The sequence below is a fragment of the Prionailurus bengalensis genome, chromosome B1 (genome assembly GCF_016509475.1).
Source record: "Prionailurus bengalensis isolate Pbe53 chromosome B1, Fcat_Pben_1.1_paternal_pri, whole genome shotgun sequence".
In the NCBI taxonomy this organism is placed as follows: domain Eukaryota; kingdom Metazoa; phylum Chordata; class Mammalia; order Carnivora; family Felidae; genus Prionailurus; species Prionailurus bengalensis.
In genome coordinates this window covers 102,056,682-102,077,850 of record NC_057344.1, presented here as the reverse complement: position 1 = coordinate 102,077,850, position 21,169 = coordinate 102,056,682, and the positions used below count along the sequence as shown (strand labels likewise).

The 21,169-nt window shown below is 37.7% G+C and overlaps 1 protein-coding gene across 2 annotated transcripts in view; it reads left to right on the top strand.

Moving 5' to 3' along the window:
• BBS12 (Bardet-Biedl syndrome 12) overlaps positions 1 to 4,922 on the top strand; it is a 57,227-nt gene extending 52,305 nt beyond the window's left edge. The window contains exons 4-6 of one of the 2 annotated variants that reach the window (XR_006295467.1): positions 480 to 659; positions 1,537 to 2,213; positions 4,077 to 4,922. The gene's annotated coding sequence lies outside the window, so the exon portion shown is untranslated. Of the gene's footprint in view, positions 1 to 479; positions 2,214 to 4,076 lie in introns of both variants that reach the window. The other variant, XR_006295466.1, reaches the window with a different exon arrangement.
• The last annotated feature ends 16,247 nt before the right edge of the window (positions 4,923 to 21,169 follow it).

Genomic DNA, 21,169 nt, shown 5'->3' with positions numbered 1-21,169 from the left:
TCTCTCTTTCTCTCTCTCTCTCTCTCTCTACCCTTCCCCTGCTCATTCTCTCTCTCTCAAAATAAATAAATTTAAAAAACATTTTTTAAATGAGACTGTGGGTTAGACTATAGCTACAGAGATTGATTAGGTACTTGCATTGCCCAGAAAAACAAAGGAGGCAATAGAAATGAACAAGATGACACAAAGCCAGTGATATTTCAGAAGCAGAATTGTTAGGACTTGGTAATCAGAAGCCTCTTTTGGAGCTAAAAGTGTTAGTTACTCTTGTTACAGTCAGGTAACAGCAGATTAAATTGAACTAGCTTAGGTGGAATTGCTAAGCAATTTACATGTATTATCTCATTTAATATTCATATAAGTACTTTGAAGTAGGTGCTATTACTATACTGATTTTATAATTAGAAAAACCTGTGCAACTTAGCTAGCAGACAGTAGCCCAATTTGACTCACCACTGCGCACTATTGCTCTTCCCAAGAACACTGAAGATCTACCCTGGAGCCAATCAACTGAGGCCGGAGAAGGCAGAATCCTGGAAGACCATGGCCATGTAGCTGGGATGGGACAGCACTTGAGGAAGAAGGGGCAGCAGAAAAAGTTTCTAGAAAGCCACTAAACAACAAAAAAAATCCAATGTATTGAGCCAGGGTGCTCAAAGGTAAATCATCAGAAGTAATCATTTGCAAGGGAACATAGTGGGTTCAACTTGGACTAGTTTAGTTTGTGCTGGCCACTTATGTAGGTGGACATATCCACCAGAGAAGTGGGGATGAGAGGGCTATGCACCCAGATAGAGGCAAAGTTTGTAAATCTAGGAGTCACATCAGAGCAGTGGTAATTGAAGCAAAGAGAGTGGATGTTTGTTGAAGAAGAAAGTATGGAAAGTGCTCTAAAAAATGCAAGTAAGAATGGGAATGCTTAGTAGAGGAGCTGGGGAAAGGAACTGGGAAATACTGCTGTATTTGGAGAGCAGAAAAAGGAATAGACAGTAATAACAGAAGCAGAGAAGCAGCCACCAGGAACTTTTCCTGGAAAGGGAGGAAAAAGGAGATCCAAAGACAAGAACACTGCAAGATGAAGTGATGACAACATCATCCTATACCAGAGGAGGGCCAAAAAATGTAACCACTGACATCTACTGTTCAGCACAGTGTGAGAAGGAATATCCAGACTAATAATGGTGTAGGGAATAGGGAGAGCTGTGGGTCTGGATGTAGCTTGCAGGTGTAGATGAGTCTTTGAAAAGGTTCAGTGGTGAAGGTAAGGAGTGAAATGGGATGGAAAAAAGCATTTTATAATAAAGGTGCCTAAAGTCTGCTATAGGCCCAGAGGAGAGAGCCTGGTAGCTCCTTACCTATTTGGAACATGGCTTTCCAGCAACCTCCACTATCTGGAATACAGTGAAGAACCAAGAAGCAAAAATAGTTTGAACAACTTACATCAGTGTCATTATACTTGTTCAATTGAGTCTATGGGTTGTACATAAAAGAAAATTGATTCATTTGCAAAATTGAATTAATCTTACTCTTCTCTAGATCAGAGATGAAGAAATGTTTCTCCCTGGCTCTGGTCTCACAACGGTAAACTATACCCACATTTACACATAATAAAATGTTCAACTAACTTCCCATTCAATGATCTAAGGATATAAAATCTTATAGGACATTAGGAGGCTACAAAGTGGAAACAGATGTAGCATATTTCAACATGGCTCTCCTTGACCCAGAATCCCTGGGATAGAAGAGGTGGGAAAGGAACAAGAAGAAAAAACTTGACACTGTCCATACAAGGTAGGGTTTTTCCACCCAGAAACGTAATTCTGACTACAATCCTGTCCTTTTATAATAGGTGTTGAATTACCATTCTGGAACATACACTAACCCCATTTGTCATTACATTTATTGAAAGGCTTATAAATAACCAGAATTTCCTGGCTCCTGAACCAAATGCAGCACCAGTAGGACACATCAGTGTTCAGTCATGCCCAGGTGACCCCAGAGGATCTCTCTGCTTCCAGTCCTCTAGTATCCCAGAAAGTACATTTCCCCTCTGTGCCAGAGGTTCTCAGATGCCCCTGTGTCCTTCCTCCATCCTGCTCTGTGCCCTGGGAGGCAAACCAGCATGAACTGCATCAAAGGGATCTATCTTGCCTTCTGGATTCCAGTTGGGTTTGGCCATTTGGAAGAACTGGAAAGACCCTGGAGTATACAAGGTAAATGAGGTCAAGGATTTATTCTCACATCTCCCTCCCAGCAGGGTCTTTGTAAGTTAGCTGCAGCCTCCCACCCAGACCATAGCTCCTGGCAGCACTTAGGTCTAGGTTCCAGTAACTTCTCCCTCTCCTTCAGACCCACAGGTACTAACTCCAGGGTATGGTAGGGTGTGGCTTCTTAAGCCCTGCTCAGACTTATGAAAATAGAGTATTAAACTCTCTTCAAATCACCCAAGTTTGAGGTGCTATTTATTTCTTGCAGGACTTGAGTACTAACACCATCCCCATGGGGATAGTATTCAGCTCCCATGCCTAATACTATCAATTGGTATCAATTCTTATCAATTGATAGGAGCTACTTGGATGGAGCATCTTTTGTGAAAGATTCTGAGGCCACATCCAGGGTTTTAATGATTCATGGTTAGTGATGGGGAAGAATAGCTCTCATGCTACGTATTGGCAGTCCTTGTTCTGGATTTTCATAGTTATAATCACCTCATATCCAAACTCTCAGCAGATTTAAAAGCAAACAAAGGGGCGCCTGGGTGGCGCAGTCGGTTAAGCGTCCGACTTCAGCCAGGTCATGATCTCGTGGTCCGTGAGTTCGAGCCCCGCGTCAGGCTCTGGGCTGATGGCTCAGAGCCTGGAGCCTGTTTCCGATTCTGTGTCTCCCTCTCTCTCTGCCCCTCCCCCGTTCATGCTCTGTCTCTCTCTGTCCCAAAAATAAATAAACGTTGAAAAAAAAAATTAAAAAATAAATAAATAAATAAATAAATAAGCAAACAAAGAGAGATTTGTTACAAGTAGGTACACTGAGAACAGGATAAAGGGATGGTTGACAGACTAGCAGAAGAAGGAGACTGAGAGGAAAACTCTAAAGTAGACAAACAAACATGCAAACAAACAAAACCACACATGCAGACAGTAGTAGAGTGCAGGCCAATCTAGAGTTTAATCTACCTGGTCAATGATGCTTTTGAGCAAACATAGAAAAGGCTAAATATGTTTGGCATACTTTCTTTGAAAAAGACAAAAAGTAGGGGCGCCTGGGTGGCTCAGTCAGTGAAGTGTCCAACCCTTGGTTTCGGCTCAGGTCATGATCTCACGGTTCATGAGGGCTCTGTGCTGTCAGTGAGGAGCCTGCTTGGGATTCTCTCTCTCTCCCTCTTTCTCTGGCCTTCTCCCACTTCTACTCTCTCTTTCCCTCAAAATACATAAATAAACATAAAATTTTTTTAAAAAAAGAAAAAGACAAAAAGCATATCATACACTTGATAAAGATTTCTATTCCGAAGACCTAAGCTGTTCAGGTGATCTGAAAAGCTATTTTATACTTTGCTGGCTGGTTTGTACTCCTTGTCAGTTCATCATTATCTAGAGAGAGTTCATGAAAGGTCAATTACCCATTTATTCCCCACAGTTGCCATTGCCAAAACTCCTAAAATTCCTGTCATCACAATAGACAATGACAGCTGATGACTCCAGGCCTCCTAGGGATCAATAGACCGTGATGCCAAACTAGTGCCAGGGAGGCAATGACCTGTCTGTTCTTCCCCCCACAGTACTTGGATACCTTGCTCACTCTGCACCTCCCAGATCTTATTACTACCATTCCCTTTTTCATCCCGTTGAAATGTATTGCCTGGGCCAGACTCCGTGTTTTAGGTAGTGTGATGCTGATAATTTCTTCAGGGTTAATAAAAGACAAGTGAGCCTTCCTCTGATCTGAGAGAACAGAGATCCCGCTTCACATCAACCTTCTGGAGCTATATGGCAGCCACTGTTGAGGCTATGTTGTGCAAGAAACAGCTAACCAGTTATTATGCAGCTTCTGTGAACAAATTGCTGTGCTAATCTTTGTAGGAAGAGGCAAAATTGCATGAGAACTTGGGGCTCATTTGACAAGCTTCCAGTCTGGTGAAGAAGGCAAACATGGGCACTACTAACTACAACTAAAGAAAAAACTTAGCCAAGGCTCCACCATGCAAACCTGAACATGCTAGAAAGCCCAGTGTACTCTGACCTGGACCTCTCTGAGAACTGCAAGAGCTGTAGGAGCTCTGAGAACTGGTGCTCCCTGCCATGACAGGGCCAATGTCATATCAGCTGGAAAGAAGAACTCACAATCTACCTTGTGAGCCAACCAGAGTGTGAACTCAGGCTTCATTGGTGAATTTCCTCCTCTGTCTTATGTCAAAAGGTAAAGACTAAGTTTATTTATAAGAAATTTAAAATGTTACTTTTCCTCCTCTGTGCCTCCTCCTACCTTTTGTCCTAAATTCCTGTTCAAGTTACTTCTTGAGTGGCATGGCTCTTTCTCTCCTGGCAAAGGAATGCACTCAGTTTTGTCTTGTATTGTGTTTTGTCCACTTCTCCTGGTCTTTGTATTTTGATGTGACACTAGAAACATGCCAATAAAGAAAGTGGGTGCTGTAGAGAAGCAGCAGCTGATCTGGACAGTGAAGGATGAGAAGAGCTTCAACAGGGAAAGAAGAGAAGTAAGGGTCTTCTAGGTATAACAGGGCCAATGCTTCATAGCATAACCTCTGGTATGAAGGAAATGTAACATTTTAAATTTCTTATAACTAAACTTAGTCTTTACCTTTTGACATATGAATTACTTTGAGCTAGAGGAGCCTGGATGGCTCAGTCGGTTGAGTGTCTGACTCTTGATTTCAGCTCAGGTCATGATCCCAGGGTCCTGGGATCCAGCCCAGCATTGGGCTCTGCACTGAGTATGGAGCCTGCTTGAGACTCTCTCTCTCTCTCTCTCTCTCTCTCTCTCTCTCTCCCTCTGCCCCTCTCCCCTGCTCATTCTCTCTCTCTCTCTAAAATAAAATTTTAAAAATTAAACAGAAAGAATTATTTTGAGCTTAACTATCATAAATGTCCCCAGAGGCAATTCTAATCTCTTCCCAGAGAGAAGCTGAAAAGTTGACACCACACCCAAATATTGTCACAAACTGTCATATCTCCCATCTGTTCTCCTAAGGGTCCTTTTATCTTCCAAAAAAGAGATCTGTGTTTCTGTAAATGCCTTCTGCCTTTCCTTCTAGGAAGTCATTTGTTCTCCCAGAAGTGCCCCCTGCCCCTCCTCATAGTAACATGGTATATAAGCTCAAATCTTACCAGTCCTTTGGATATTCACTCCCAAAGGAAGTCCCCTGCACTTAAAATTAATAAATTTATATTTTTTTCTTTTGTTAAATCTGTTTGTTGTCAGTTTAATTCATAGAACCCCCAGCTATGAAACCTAAAAGGGTATAAGAAAAGTTTTTCCTCCCGTACATGTGTCACCTGATATCTCAAGACATAATCTAGTTGACTCCAGTAAGTTCAATAATTTCAGTAAGTTTCTTAGTTATTTCAAATTTACACTTGGTCAGTCATTCAAAAATTTTCCCCAACCCCTCAATTCTTCCAAAGTGACATCTGTTTGGGGGAGTGTCTTAGTTAGATTCCCTAGAAGCAGAGCGTGAAGCAGAGATTCTTCTGGAAGTGACTGAGGGAGTGCTCATAGAAGATAGTTGTAAAGGGCATCTGGCAGGCTCAGTCAGAGCATGTGACTCTTGATCTCAGGGTTGTGAGTGTAAGTCCTGCATTGGGCAAGGAGCCTACTTTAAAAACAAAAAATAATAAGAAGAAGAAAGTTGTAAGGAGGTGAGTTTAAGCAGGATACCTCAGGAAGAAGCTAAGTACAATGAGATTTCTGCTGAAATCTAGCCTTGGCTTGCCAGTGAGCCCTGGACTGTGAATGACACCGTAAAGTTGACACCCCTGAGGCAAGAGAGACAGTTTTTTGTACCCATGTCAGTCAGCCATTGATTTGCTGGTTGGGATGGGGTGGAGGTGACCTCCCAGATAGTTTTGGTAGTTCCTTAATGAGGACAATTCTCTGGAGAGGGGTGGCTCCAAAGGGTGAGCTATTATCAGCCAACCCTCACAACAACTGAGGATGGTGTACTGGTCAAATAAAGAGGATTGGATAAGACCAACAGTGTCTACTAGCAGAAGCTTCTAAGGTATCCAGGCATTAGGCCAGTGTTCTAGATAGTGGGTCTACCGCTCAATCATCTAGCAGTCTCCATTTATCAGCAGTTACTGACACTTGTGCCACACAGATGTGCTATTCCATTTGGTTTTCAGGTGGCCATCATCAACTGAGGCATAACTGATCAACTGAGACCTCATCTAATCCCCAGATGCAGCCAGGGTAGCATGTTTGCATCCTACCCTGAAAGCCATGCAGCCCGTTCTCTCTCTCTCTCTCTCTCTCTCTCTCTCTCTCTCTCTTTCTCTTTCTTTCTCTCTCAACCCTTTCTTTCCTCCCAGGGCCTGGAAAGCACTGACTATGCATTGTACCTTGCTAGGGAATAAGGTGTGTATGGCTCTTCTGAGGCTTACTGCCATCCCAGAGATACATCTTGGGCCATACCCCAGTCTTGGTATTTTGAAAAATTTTTGGTAGATTCTTTCCAATTGTCCCCAGGGGTTTCAATCCCATAAGGAAGTATAACAAGCCCCTTTTCTGACCCTTATGCCAGCCATTTCCTCTGAGTCGCTTTCATCTCCTCTGCTGGAGCAATGCTTTTCTAGTCTGTGGCCTGGGTGGTTCTTCATCTACTTTTTCTATAAGATATTGTTTCTGTTAAACTTCATTTAGGAGATTCTTCTTACTGATACTTAAAACTAGCTTTTTTGGAACTAAAAAAATGTTTTCTCTTTTAAAAAGCCCTGATTTTGTCTTTTCTTTCTTAACTATTGTTCCAGCTCTGGGTTTCACAATGTATTCTTGAAACATAAAAGCTGAACAATAATTGTTTCTTTGTTTTTGCATTCCTGCTTTAATAATTCTAATCCTCCTTGAGGCAGTGGATGCCTCCAACCAAAGAATAGACCCTCTGAAACAAAGAGGTTTTCAGAAGAGAGGGTGTAACGCTGCCATGGCCATAAGAGGCACAGAAAACTGTAGGTCCCATCTTGGAGATACTTGAAGGATAGCAAGTTTGCTAAAGAGGGGGCAGTGTGCCAGAAAGGCAAATGGAAAATGAATGTGGAAAGAAATCAAGATGAGAGTTTTTAGAAGTTTCAGTTTTGTGCTCAGCAGGGGAAATCCCTAGATCACTTCACTTCGCCTAAGGCTGCGCTTAGGAGGGCATGTCCAGACTTGCAGAATCTGGATCCTGGAGAAGAGAATAAGATGGAAAAGAATAGGAAGAGAATCCACTTTAAAGTTGTTCAAGATATTTAAACTAAGTAGCAATGAATATTTGGCCTAGGTCCCAAATGCCTACTACTAGAATTTAAAAGATATGAGAATTTAGTTCAAAATATATGTGACAGTTAAATAAAAAGTAATATGGAACGGGTAAAGGGAAAAATATTACTTTTCTTCATTCTAAGAAATATAGATGAAAAAGCTTTGTTATTTTGGTTTAAGAACTAGAATTAATGACATGGTTGAAAATGGGCTTTGTACTTTAAATAAAAAGTACAACTCCAGAAACTCACCAGTGTAAACTGAAGCTTAGACACATAATCCTTCTTAGCTTCAAATATTTGGGTCAAAGAAATTTGTCAGAGTAAAAATTTTCTCTACCCTTCAAGATTCTTCTAGCTGGTCTAAGAATTAAACTGACTTGTGACAGATTAACAGGAGGAAAAGACCGAAGTTTAATTATGTGCTCGTGGAGGCCTAATAATGAAATTGAGATCTAAAGAAATGACCAAAGGCAGGCAGTTTTTATACTTTCTGGACAAAGAAACAGTAAGTGAGGAATTACGAGGACAAAGGAAACATGTTTGAGAGCTCCACTTAATAAAGAATTCTAAACAGAATTTGGGCTGAGGTAGCAAATGAGTAAAAGTAACAAGGTTTGTTTATACAGCCTTTTTAGCTCCAAATTCCCTATCTCTGGTGAAAAGGATGTCTCTTTACCTCCTGGTATAGGGAGAGTACCTTTCATATGGGATATTTTCTGCTTTTTGGAGACAAAAGGGGATCAGAATGTTCCCCTGTGTACTGGCTGTTTCTTAACTAACTTTTACTTCAAAATAATCAATATGCCAAAGCGGCACATTTTAAGGCAGCCTGTCCTTGGCTCCTATAGAAACATTTGCAAGTTTTTTAAAGCATTTTTCCCTGTTTATAAATAAATACTAAGTTTGTCTTTTACTTTTTTGGGCTTTAATTGATAATTCATTATCAATCAGACAGCTCTGTGTTGGTTTAGAGTTGATAATCATATTGTTAATATTTGCTGAGTGCTTATTATATGCACTTCACATGGAATAACTCGATCCTCACAAGAAACTACTGAGATGGATACTATAGTATGCCTGTTTCACAGCTGAGGAAAGTGAGGAAAAATTAACAAAACAAATACTATGTACAGGTACTACATTCTTTGTATATAATATTTCATTTTCTCCTTTAAAAATAGCTACGAGATACTATTATATTCCCCATTTTATAGAAAAGGAAATGGAGACTCAGGTGAATTTGTTTTGAGGTGATACAGTTAGTAAGTGAAGGAAGAAGGATTTTAATCAAGTCTACCTGTTAAACCAAATTCCTGGCTCATATAGTGTTGAAAAGCTAGAAATAATAATAACAACCCTTACTAGACAACTCTTATCACCTATAAATTTCCTAAGCATCTTCCCACAGTTTACCACTGTTAGGAGCCCAAACCCTCTTTTCCTTTGTCTGTTCACTTCTTCACAATTTATTGCCCTTTGTTAAAATGATACATAAACCCCCAGGTCTAACTGCCTCTTTGGATTTTCCTCTCCTTTCTATGGAACCACTTTGCACCTAAAAATATTAACATAAGTGAAGAAACATATGATTTATCTCCTGTTAATCTGTCTTCTGTCAGTTTAGTTTGCAGGTCTCCAGTGAACCTTAGAGGGTAGAGTAAAAGTTTTTTTCTCCCCTGCACTTGTCAGTATTGTGTTACTTGTACATCTTGTTTTGGTAATAAGAAAAAAAATAATAGAAGAAGTAATAAGAGAAAAGGCATTAAATGTGGAAGTGGGAGTATTAGAATATATACATATACACACACATATATATACATATATATGTATTATACATGTATATATATATACATACATATATGTGTGTGTGTATATACTTTATTTTCTAATTGCCTGCCTGCCTGCTTTTTTTCTTGTCTAAATAATTTGGTCTCAAAGCCAATAGGTAGAGTTGAGCAAAAGTAAGCATTCACACTGGAGAGTGGATGTTAGTGGCCCAGCACAAGGAGGTGGAGCTCAAGAGGGATGAGAAAAACATCTGCATGGAGTAGGGGTGGTAGCAGTGATATGGTAAGTGGAGTCCAAGCAAGATAAGGACAGCATCTGTACAAGGGAGAAATCACCCAACGTGGGATATTGCAGGCAGAATGAGGTGAGGAGAGTGCCCCCTCAGGGGACAGTGGTGATGAGAAGAGATTGATTACATGGAGGGTTGATCCAACAAACAAATATATTGAGTTAATGGGAGCCAGGTTTCCTACTCTTAGAATAAGAAGATACAAATATGGAAAGGGATAAAACTGAAATAAACCCTGTAGTTATAAAATTAGAATAAATATACCAGTGGTTTCGTGCTTTCCATAGCATGTGTGTATACGTGTGTGCACACACATATATGTAGACATATATTTCCTAGCTCTCTCAGTTGAGAAGGCCTGAGAACAGTGTCATTGCAACACTGAGAATACCTAGTGTTTAGATCTCAGTTTCTAAATAATATTATCTATAAATAATAATAATAACAATAATAAAACAAAACCAACCAAAAAAAAAAAAAAAAGCAGAGGTCTTTGAAGATATATTTGATTCCAAGACTGGGACAAGAAAGGTGCAAGGTAAGTCTGTAACATTTCATGTATGTAACAGAAAATAAAAAAGAGTTCAAAGATTGATAGGAATACATCAAAAAACCATGAGTAACAGTGATGAGGTATAACTAGAAAGATGAGGCAACCATCCTCCCATCCCAGCTCCAACACGATGTGATACTATATAGGGTCTTATACTTTTTCCATAGTAGATAGAATATCAGCCAGTATTTCGCATGATACTTACACCACATTTTAAATGACTCTTCTACCATATACATGAAGAAACAATTCACACAAAAGTTATCAGTAAATTATGTACATGAGGTACTTTACCACAGCATATTTGTAACAGTGGGAAAACACCATCTAAATGGCCCGGAATAGTGGGTAGCGAAATGAGGTATACACATACCAACTTGATGACATTTAATTCGTAAAATATGAATTCTGTAAATAATGTAGAAAGATAGGAAATTATGATGGTAAGTAAGGAGAATAGAATATAAAAATATTCCTAGACTATGATTGCAAGAGTGCAAAGCATAAATAGACATTCCAATGAACAAAATAAGAAGGGAACACAAACGAGGATAACTGATGTCTGAGGCTAGGGGAATTTGGGTGAAGTCTTTTTTTGTATTCATTACTTTTGTTGTCATACAGTTGCTTAAGCAATAGATGAAATCAAAGGTCTAAAACAGAGAAACAAATGGGTGGAAGTAGAAGAGACAAACATTAGACAGCCCTTTAGGAATTTTGCTGTAGAAGGAAGCAGAAAATGGGTAGTATCTGAAAAGTGGTGTGGAGTCAAGGGAAGAGAGGGTCTTTTTTTGAAGACAGGAAAAAGATCTATATATTTTTATGCTGATGGGAATAATCTAGTGAAAAGGAGAATAAGTGATGCTGGTGAAAATTCCTTCAAGTAAGAGGAAATGTGACCCAAGGCTTAGGTGGGAGGGGGCAGAGGACAGGTCCGGGGCCAGATAGAGTGTATGAGAGCAGATATAGGTAGGTTGGTTATTTCGTGGTGGGAAGGTAAGGAATTATATTCTGATTGATTTCATCATCTTTGGTAAAATAAGAAGCAAACAAGGTGTCAACTAAAAGTGGGGGTTGTTGGAAGTTCAAGAAAAAAGAAATGTTGAAATGGTCTTAGAGATTAAAAGAGTTGATGGACCTATACAATATGGTTGGATTTCCTGACAACAGGAAATCCTGAGGGTCTACTTGAGGTTTGTGCAATAACAGATCTTATTGATCTACCCCATGCAAGACGACCTGTCTCAACTATATAATACCTCAAACACATAGTCTTTCTTTTTTTCTATGATTCTTAAAAAGTTCAGTTTCAGTATCATCAATTGCTATTATACTCCCTTTTCATTTTATGTGTGAACAGTGACGTTGAAAATACCCTGTGGACAGTAGTCTTGCATTGTTAGCTTACATTTATCTTTGAATGTGTTAATATAAGAAGAGCTCTAGAAACATCAGAATGAGCTAACCCTAGGCACTGACTCCACCACCCATCAGAAGCCATGACCTGTGATTTATGGGTGTGAATTAGATCGTAGATTCTCCAGAGACTTGATACCCTTCAGCAACTGCAAAAAACAAAGAAATCTGTATCATATTGCTTTATACGAGTGATGTAGTTTTGTTTTGTTTTGTTTTAATCTGATGGCTTTAAGTGAAGACAGGGCCACACAAATTGCATGACTAACCCCTCTCAAAAGTTAGATACTTTTTGCAGCCTACACACTGATGTCATTAAGAGTACTTAATACCAGTGATGTGGCTATGATTGCACACTGGAATTTATTCTACGTGGATCAGGAAATGGGGAAGAGAAATGAACAGGGAACTCTGAGGGGAAACAAACACTTTAGAAGAAAAAAATAAATTAAAATTAAGGCAAAATAATTGACCAAAAAAATTGGTCAATGTATGTATGTATGTATGTATGTATATATATGTGTGTGTGTATATATATGTATATATATATATATTTAACTTATTTTGAAAAAGAGAGAGTGAGAGAGCACAAGCTCTCTATAGCCTATCTGGTAACAGACCAAACAGTGCTTTGAATTTGCTGTTTTGGGCACTTCTCAGATAACATTGAAATGATTGTGCCTCAGTACTTACCACACTTAAGACTAATGAATCAAAAAACAAAAAATATAAATGTTCAATAAACTCATGAAAAAAGTGTTCATTTTCTATAATAACTTTAAAAACTCAAATTAGGGGCGCCTGGGTGGCGCAGTCGGTTGAGCGTCCGACTTCAGCCAGGTCACGATCTCGCGGTCCGTGAGTTCGAGCCCCGCGTCGGGCTCTGGGCTGATGGCTCAGAGCCTGGAGCCTGTTTCCGATTCTGTGTCTCCCTCTCTCTCTGCCCCTCCCCCGTTCATGCTCTGTCTCTCTCTGTCCCAAAAAAAATAAATAAACTTTGAAAAAAAAAATTTTAAATAAAAAAAAAAAACTCAAATTAAACCAACAGTGAACTGCTATTTTTTCCATGTCAAATAGTTCAGTGATTGTATTTAAGATAATACCCGAGATAAAGAGAATGTAGAAAAAGGGGATCCTCACCATGCTTTTGGGAAAGGTACAAATTGACACAACTTTTCCAAACCAGCTTGATACAATGTACCCAAACTCTGAAAATATTCATTTATTCAAAGGTATTATTGAATGTTTCCTATATCAAGGGCTAGAAATCACATTCTATCAGTGAATAGACATTACATAAATAATTACAAGTTCAAGGAGTCTTGTGAAAGGAAATAAATGCAAGGAATTGATCCTAAGAAGTAACCAGAATTATGCAATAAAATATAATTTAAACAGTGGGAACTACCTAAATGTCCACAGTGGATTAAATAAATTTTGGTATACCCATGCAGTGGAATAATGTGGTGGCACTAAGAACAAACTTACAGGAAAATACTTAGTGACATATAAAAATGTTCATAATACACTGGCAAATGAATAATAATGGTATAGAAGTGGGTTCAGTATGGCCCAGTTTTGAAAAACAAAGCCAAAAAAACCCAAAACATATCTCTATCCTTATCCATTTATCTAAGAAGGATGTCCCAGCAAAATGTTACTAAATGATAATTGCCGCAACAGTATTTCCTTCTTTGTGTTTATTGTCATGAACATTCTTACTGTTGTAAAAATGATAATAAGTATATAATTGAACTCAAGATAACTGATATTTAAGAGAGAAGACTTAAGGAACATATTAATCAACCACCTTTCCAAATTATCTAAAATCTGTCCTAGTTTAACTTAGATCAACAGAATACAATGTTCCTGAAATACATTTTTTAATCCCCTACAGAAATGCTTTTACAGAGTTATGACTGAATGTCGAATTCTGCTTTATTAAGGCAATCTGAAGAACATTTTCTTAATCTTTGGTAAAATTACAGTTCACTTACATTGGCCCTTATATTACTCACTGCTCATTTTATAAGATGCTGCTTAACAGGTTTGTAAAGAATTCATGCCAGTCAGGAACTTTTCAGTGAGCTGTTATCAAACAGCACAAAGTTTAGAACACGTCTCGTTTTTTCTCATTACCTTGTCTGCAGGAAGATTAGAGATAATTCAGTGACTGATTAATGTAAAGATCTAGCTTCTGGTACAATTAGTTCTGCCTGCTTATTTTTATAATTTTGAACTCTTTGTCTTCAATAGACAAGTTACCTTAAACTGTTTTTCGAAATAGACACGCTAAGTAGAGAGATGCAGTACTGGAAATTAGTATTCTTTTGCTATTTGTGTATATGTGTAATGCGAAGGTTGTAAAATAGTTGTCTTTGTAATAGTCAAAATGTTTTTCCAAGTTTGTTTAGCCTTTTGCATGAGTAGTAAGTGCATTAACTTTAGCTCAGTCTTTTTGAGTTGCAGTGGTTCTAAATTGAATCTTCACTATAATTTCATTTCTCGATTAGTAAACTATTGGCCAAAACATTAGCTTTTCAGAAAGCATGATGTTCTCAAAAGTTTAAAATTAATGAAATACATTTTTTAAAAGTTTCTTGAGTTATTCTGAGAGAGAGAAAGTGGGGGAAGGGCAGAGAGAGAGAGGGAGAGAGAGAATCCCAAACAGGCCCTGTACTGTCAGCACAGAGCCCTACATGGGCGCTTGATCACGTAATGCATGAAATCATGATCTGAGCCGAAATCAAAACTCCGACGCATAACCCACTGAGCCATCTAGGCACCCCTAATGAAATACATTTTTAAATTTTTATTTTATTTTAATTCCAGTATAATTAACACACAGTGTTATAATAGTTTCAGGTATACAATATAGTGATTCAACAATTCTATACATTATTCAGTGCTCATCATGATTAAGTATACTCTTAATCCCCTTCACCTATAATGAAATATATTTTTATCATAGAAGAAATATTGACAAAACATTTGAAATTTTCAAGTCTAGTGAACTCCTGTCCCAGTTTTTCTTTTTCTTTTCCTTTCTTTCTTTCTTTCTGTCTCTTTTTTTTAATCATTACTCATTCTTTCTGTATTAATTTTGTGAGAAGACGTTAACCTTAAGAATACTAATTTGAGATAAAATTTTGTACTCTCCCAGTGACTAGGGGCTGAGATGTTTAAATGACCTTTTTCATCCCAGGAGATGATTGCCTGTAGGTCAGACTTGAGGTCATTGGCTGGAGAGTTACAAAGTCATAGTTTTGGCTGAGGTTATAGTACACTTGGACTATAGACAAAGCTGATGCTTCCTCACTGATGAAAGAAAAAAATATTCAATCCTGTCCTCCGAACACAAATAAGAACTTCTATAATTGGCCAGTTTGGGTGGGTTGGAGTTTATAATATTTCTAAATCTGGTATGCATTGCTTTTTGACCATATGTGGTCAGGTTACAGTTAAATGTTTGGGAAGATTTCTGGGAAAATAAAAAGTATTTCCAAGGAAGGAGAAAGAATCTTTGAATTGTAAAGATGGAAGACCCCTACAGTGATCTTTTCTTTTGTATCCAGAAAGACTAACAAAGGAAGAGTCCTGAGTGGATACTCTATTTGGAGAACAGAAGGAAAAAGTGTTCCTGTAACTTCCTGTTGTAATGTACTCTAATTTTGTCTTTGAATAAAAGAACCTGATGCTACATGGGAATTTGCATGATTACCACAATACATGATTATGGTAATCAGAGTTGCCCAGTCTTGCAAACCATCTATCTTGTCAGTGTCCCTTTAAGATGTAAATTTCCAGATGTGATCTGTTAGAGTTCAGAGGAATTGTAACCTCCAATCATCTGGTCATTAAATATCTACTCGTAAAGCCCAGTTATTTTAGTGTCTTTGGAGATTATTCGCCCTACTGATTTCTCTTAACCACGTGTTCTTATAGGGAGCTAGGGAGTGCAGAAGTCACCAGGGAGCTGTGCCCTGGAGTCCCACAGGATATAGGTAGAGATGACTGACACACAGCATCCTTACATTCTGCACCCTGTGCATTTACTTTTTTTTTAAAGGAATTTCATATCAAGCTATCATATTTTTCTTACTATATATATTCTAAAATATGTTATTTAAATGGGAAAAGGTAGTTACATGCATATGATTAAAAATCAAGTAGTACAAAAACAGGACAATTAAGAAGTCTTCTTTTGCAATTTCTAGTCCCCAGTTCTCCCCAGAGACAGACATTCCTGAAATACTCTATGCCTATAAAAGCATGTATGTTGTGGGTGCATGCATGTTTTCCTGTCTTTCCTATCGTGAAAATGAAAGCACGCTATACACATGGCAGCATATCTTATGTTTTTCACATTTTCAATATACCTTGGAGATCATTCCATAGCCATACATATAGATTGACTTCATTTTTTAAAAATGTTTATTTATTTTTGAGAGAGAGAGAGAACACACACACACACACACACACACACACACAGGGGAGGGGCAGAGAGAGAATCCAAAGAGGGTTCTGTGCTGACAGCGGAGAGCCTGATGTGGGACTGGAACTCACAAACCTTGAGATCATGACCTGAGCCAAAGTTGTATGCAAAAACGAATGAGCCACCCAGGAGCCCCTAGACTGACTTCATTTAAAAACAAAAAATAAACAACAAAAAACAAACTTAAGTAGTTCATTCCAGAATTGCATCTGGTAGTGATAGACTCTCAAAAAAAAAAAATTATTAGTGACTGCACTATAATTTCTTTTATAGGCCCCTATTGATAACCCTTTTTATTGCTTAATTCCAATCTTTTGCAACCAAGGGCAAAGCTAAAGTACATATGTTCATATATCTTTGGACACATATATGACTATGTGTATAGGATAAATTCCTAGAAAAGAAACTGCTGGGTTAAAAGGCATATGTGTTTCAAATATTGAATGCTATTGCCAATTTGATCTCCCACCAGCTGTGACAAGAGAGTGCCTGTTTCCTCCTACTCTCTAATGCTATATATTAAACATTCTGACTATGCCCATTTGAGAAGTAGAGCAATATATCTCATTCTTAATGAGCAATTCTTTTACTCGAATGTTTCATATTTCATTTATATATTTTAAAAGATTATGTAGTTAGTATGTATTTATATATTTTATTTATATTTCTTTTTCTATGAACTACTTCATATTCCTTTGCCCATTATGAAGTTTTAATTTTTCTGAACTTAGGGGTTGAATTTGGGAAAGCAAAATCAAAGAGTTGATGAGAAGAGACTAGTCACTTGATTAACAGAGTCATATAGATGCCTGAAAACAGTGAATGACTATAGATTGGCTATTTAGTTAGAGTGACAATACAATATTTAAGAAAAAAAATCGCCAGGGGTGCCTGGGTGGCTCAGTCGGTTGAGTGTCCAATTCTTGATTTTGGCTCAGGTCACGATCCCAGGGTTGTGGGATCAAGTTCCATGTTGGGCCCTGCACTGAGTGTGGAGCCTGCTTGGGATTCTCTCTCTCTCACTCTGCCCCTCTTCCCTGCTTGTGCTTTCTCTTAAAAAAAAAAAAAAAAAAAAAAGAATAAAAATTGCCAAATGTAACACAATTAAGCCTTGGCTATTTCAGGAATTTTGGGGTGTTTATTGTTTTATTATTTGTTTTTCAAAATCAAGGACACAAAGTCAACATAAAGCACAGAACATTATTCTGGTGAGATCAGAATCTGCTACCTGAGCATAGAAGGTAAACAATAACCTTTTTATTACCTCTTTGGAAATAAAATAGAGTGGCTCACTCTACTATATCACAGCTGATAGTCATAATGATGACTTGAGAAGTGATAAAATTGTTTTTGATGTACTAGGTTTTAGAATGCATTCACTTCTGCATGTTAGTGAGATTTTCTAAGGAAATAAGTATAGTGTGATTGCATTAAAAAACAGCATATAGAGTTCCATAGTCATTGACCACATCCATATATAATGTAGATGAGGAGTAGTTTTCAAAAACAACTTTTTAAAATGATGTTAATGCATGCATTTATTTGTAAATATTTGTTCAGGTCCTGCTTAGTGCACAAGGCCCAAAGATACAGTAATATTTAGGGTAAAAAGATCCCTCCTGTAAAGAATCTTGCATTCTATTGGAGTGAAGGGACTGATAATAAATAAGAAAACAAGTAAATAAACAAGATGCAATTTTAGATTATAAGTTTTATGTGATAGTAGCCAGAGGTTATTTATATAAAATGAAAATAATTTTACCACCCAAAATAATCAGTACTAACATTTTATTATTTACTTATTTACTTTTAAAATTTTTTGTGTTTGTTTATTTTTCACAAAGAGAGACAGAGCGTGAGCAGGGGAGGGTCAGGGAGAGAGGAATCCAAAGCAGGCTCCAGCAGGCTGTCAGCACAGAGCCAGACGCGCGGCTGGAACCCACGAACCGTGAGATCATGACACCTGAGCCGAAGTCGGCCAAACGACTGAGCCACCCAGGCCCCCCAGTACTAACATTTTAATATATCTCATTCTAATATGTATTTGGGAGTATCCATATAGTTACATGGAACACATTAGTTTGTATGAATATGATTTATTCAAATTAATTTGTTCACTTTTATTTAGATGATCTCTCATTTTTTTCTCCATTATTAATGAATGGTGTTATAATGAACACCAAGGCTGCCAACCATATACATAGATGATATTTTTCTTTAAATTTCTTGCACCAAAACTTGTTGGATGAAATGAAATTTAATTTCAAAAATTGAAGGACTCAATGCACATACTTTTAAACAGCACTTCCAAAATGCTACAGTAATTTATCCTCTATCAGTTCATGAAGTCTCCAGTTCGCCTCATCCTTGACAACACTGGCTAATATCAATTCTTTTTTTCTTTCAATTTTAGGGGAGAAAATTTTCATTTTTATCCTAGCATGCATTTCTTTCTTTGTTCTAAGATATAATTTATATACCACGACATTCACCATTTTAAAGTTTACAATTCAATGTGTTTTTAGGATATTCATAAAGTTGTGCAAATATCACCACTATAATTCCAGAGGGTTTTCATCACTCCAAACAATAACAACAAACCCATACCCATCAGCAGTCACTCCCCATTTCTCTCTTCTTCTAGTCTCTGGCAACTGCTAATTTGCTCTGTGTATCTGTGGATACACATATCCATAATATCTGGACATTTTGTATACATGATATCATACAATATGTGGTTGTTTCTTTTCTTTTTAAATTTTTTAATGTTTATTTATTTTTGAGAAAGAGAGAGATATAGAGCGCAAGTGAAGGAAGGGCAGAGAGAGAGCGAGACACAGAATCTGAAGCAGTCTCCAGGCTCCGAGCTGAGCTGTCAGCACAGACCTGACATGGGGCTCAAACCCACAAACTGCAAGATCATGACCTGAGCTGAAGTTGGATGTTCAACTGACTGAGCCACCCAGGTACCCCAATATGTGGGCTTTTCTATTGGCTTCTTGGATGTAGCATAATGTTTTAGGGTCCATCCATGTTTTAGCATGTATCAGTACTTCACTTATTTTTATTGCCAAGTAATATTCCATTGTAGGAACATACCACATTTTGTTTTTCCATTCACTAGTTGATAGATATTTGGGTTGTTTCTACTTTTTGACTATTATAAATGATGCTGCTATAAACATTCATTGATTTATTTTTATGTGATATATGTTTTATGTGACCATATGTTTTCATTTCTTTTGTATATGTATGTACAAATGGAATTGCTAGGTTATATAGTGACTATGTTTGCTTTTTTGAGGAACTACCAGGCTGTTTTCTATATCAGTTTTATGTTCCCATCAGCAATGTACAGAGGTTCCAACTGTTCCACAGCCTGACAACACTTGTTATTTTCTGTTTTTTAAATTTATAGCTATCTGGGGGCACCTGAGTGGCTCAGTGGGTTGAGCATCTGACTTCAGGGCAGGTCATGATCCCACGGTCCATGACTTTGAGCCCCACATCGGGCTCTGTGCTAACAGCTCAGAGCCTGGAGCCTGTTTCAGATTCTGTGTCTCCCTCTATTTCTGCCCCTACCCCGCTCACATTCTGTCTCTCTCTCTCTCTCCTCAAAAATAAATAAACATTAAAAAAAATTTAATTATACCTATCTGAATGGGTGTGAAGTGATATTTCATTGTGTTTTGATTTGCAATTTTCTAATGACTGTGTTGACCATCTTTTCATGTACTTATTCGCTATTCTATATGTTTTTTTTTTTTAAATGTCTATTGAAATACTTTGCCTACTTTTAAGTTGGGTTGAGTTGTAAGAGTTTTTTATATATTTTGGAGAGTAGATTCTCACCATACACATGACTTACTAATACTTTTTCCTATTCTCTGGGCTCTTTTCATTGTCTCAATAATGTAATGTGCAGAAGTTTTCAATTTGGATGGAATACAATTTATCTGTTTTTTTTTTGTTGCTTGTGTCTTTAGCGTCACATCTAAGAAATCATTGTCTAATCCAAGGTTGCTAAGAATCTTATGTTTTGTTTTTTTTTTAATGTTTATTTATTTTTGAGAGAGAGACACACACACAAAGCATGAGCAGGGGAAGAACAGAGAGAGAAAGGGAGACACAGAATCCGAAGCAGGCTCCAGGCTCTGAGCTGTCAGCACAGAGCTCAACGTGGGGCTTGAACTCATGAGCTATGAGATCATGACCTGAGTCAAATTTGGATGCTTAACTGACTGAGCCACCCAGGCGCCCCTAGAACTTCAACTATAATGTTAAGTAGAAGTGGCAAGAGTGAACATCCATGTTTTATTCCTGATCTTAGGAGGCAAGTTTTCTTTCTTTTTTTTTTTTTTTTTTTTTACCATTGTAGGTATTATGTTAGCTTTGAGTTTCTCATAAATGTCCTTATCAAGTTGAGGAAGTTCCCTTCTATTCCTAGTTTGTTGTTTTTTGTTTTTGTCATGAAAGGGTGTTGGATTATGTTAAATACTTTTTAAATGTCCATTGGGATGATTGTGGTTTTTTAACCTATATACTGTTCTGTTAATATGGTGTTTTACTTTGACTGATTTTCCTGTGTTTAACCAACCTTGCATTTCTGGAATAAATCCCACTTTGACATGATGTATGACTCTTTTTTTTTTTTATGTTGCTAGATTCTGTTTGATAGTAATTTGTTGAGAATTTTTGATCTATATTGACAAGAAATGTTGGTCTGTAGTTTTGTATTCTCGTGATGTCTTTGGTTTTGGTTTTACTATAATGCTAGCCTCTTGAATGAGTTAAAAAGTATTACCTTCTTTTCTTTTTTGTTCTTGGAAGAATTTTTTTTTTAATGTTATATTTATTTGTGAGAGCAAGAGAGGCAGAGCATGAGCTGGGGAGGGACCAAGAGAGGAGACACAGAATCCAAAATAGGCTCTAGGCTCTGAGCTATCAGCACAGAGCCCAGTGCAGGGCTTGAGCTCACAGACTGCAAGATCATGACCTGAGCCAAAGTTGGATGCTTAACTGAGTCACCCAGGTGCCCCTGGAAGAATTTCTGAATTTGGTCCTGGGTTTTTCTTTGTGGGGAGTTTTATTACTTGACATGCATTTTTTATTGCTAGTGACACAAAAATTTTATTTTATTTTTATTTTTGTTG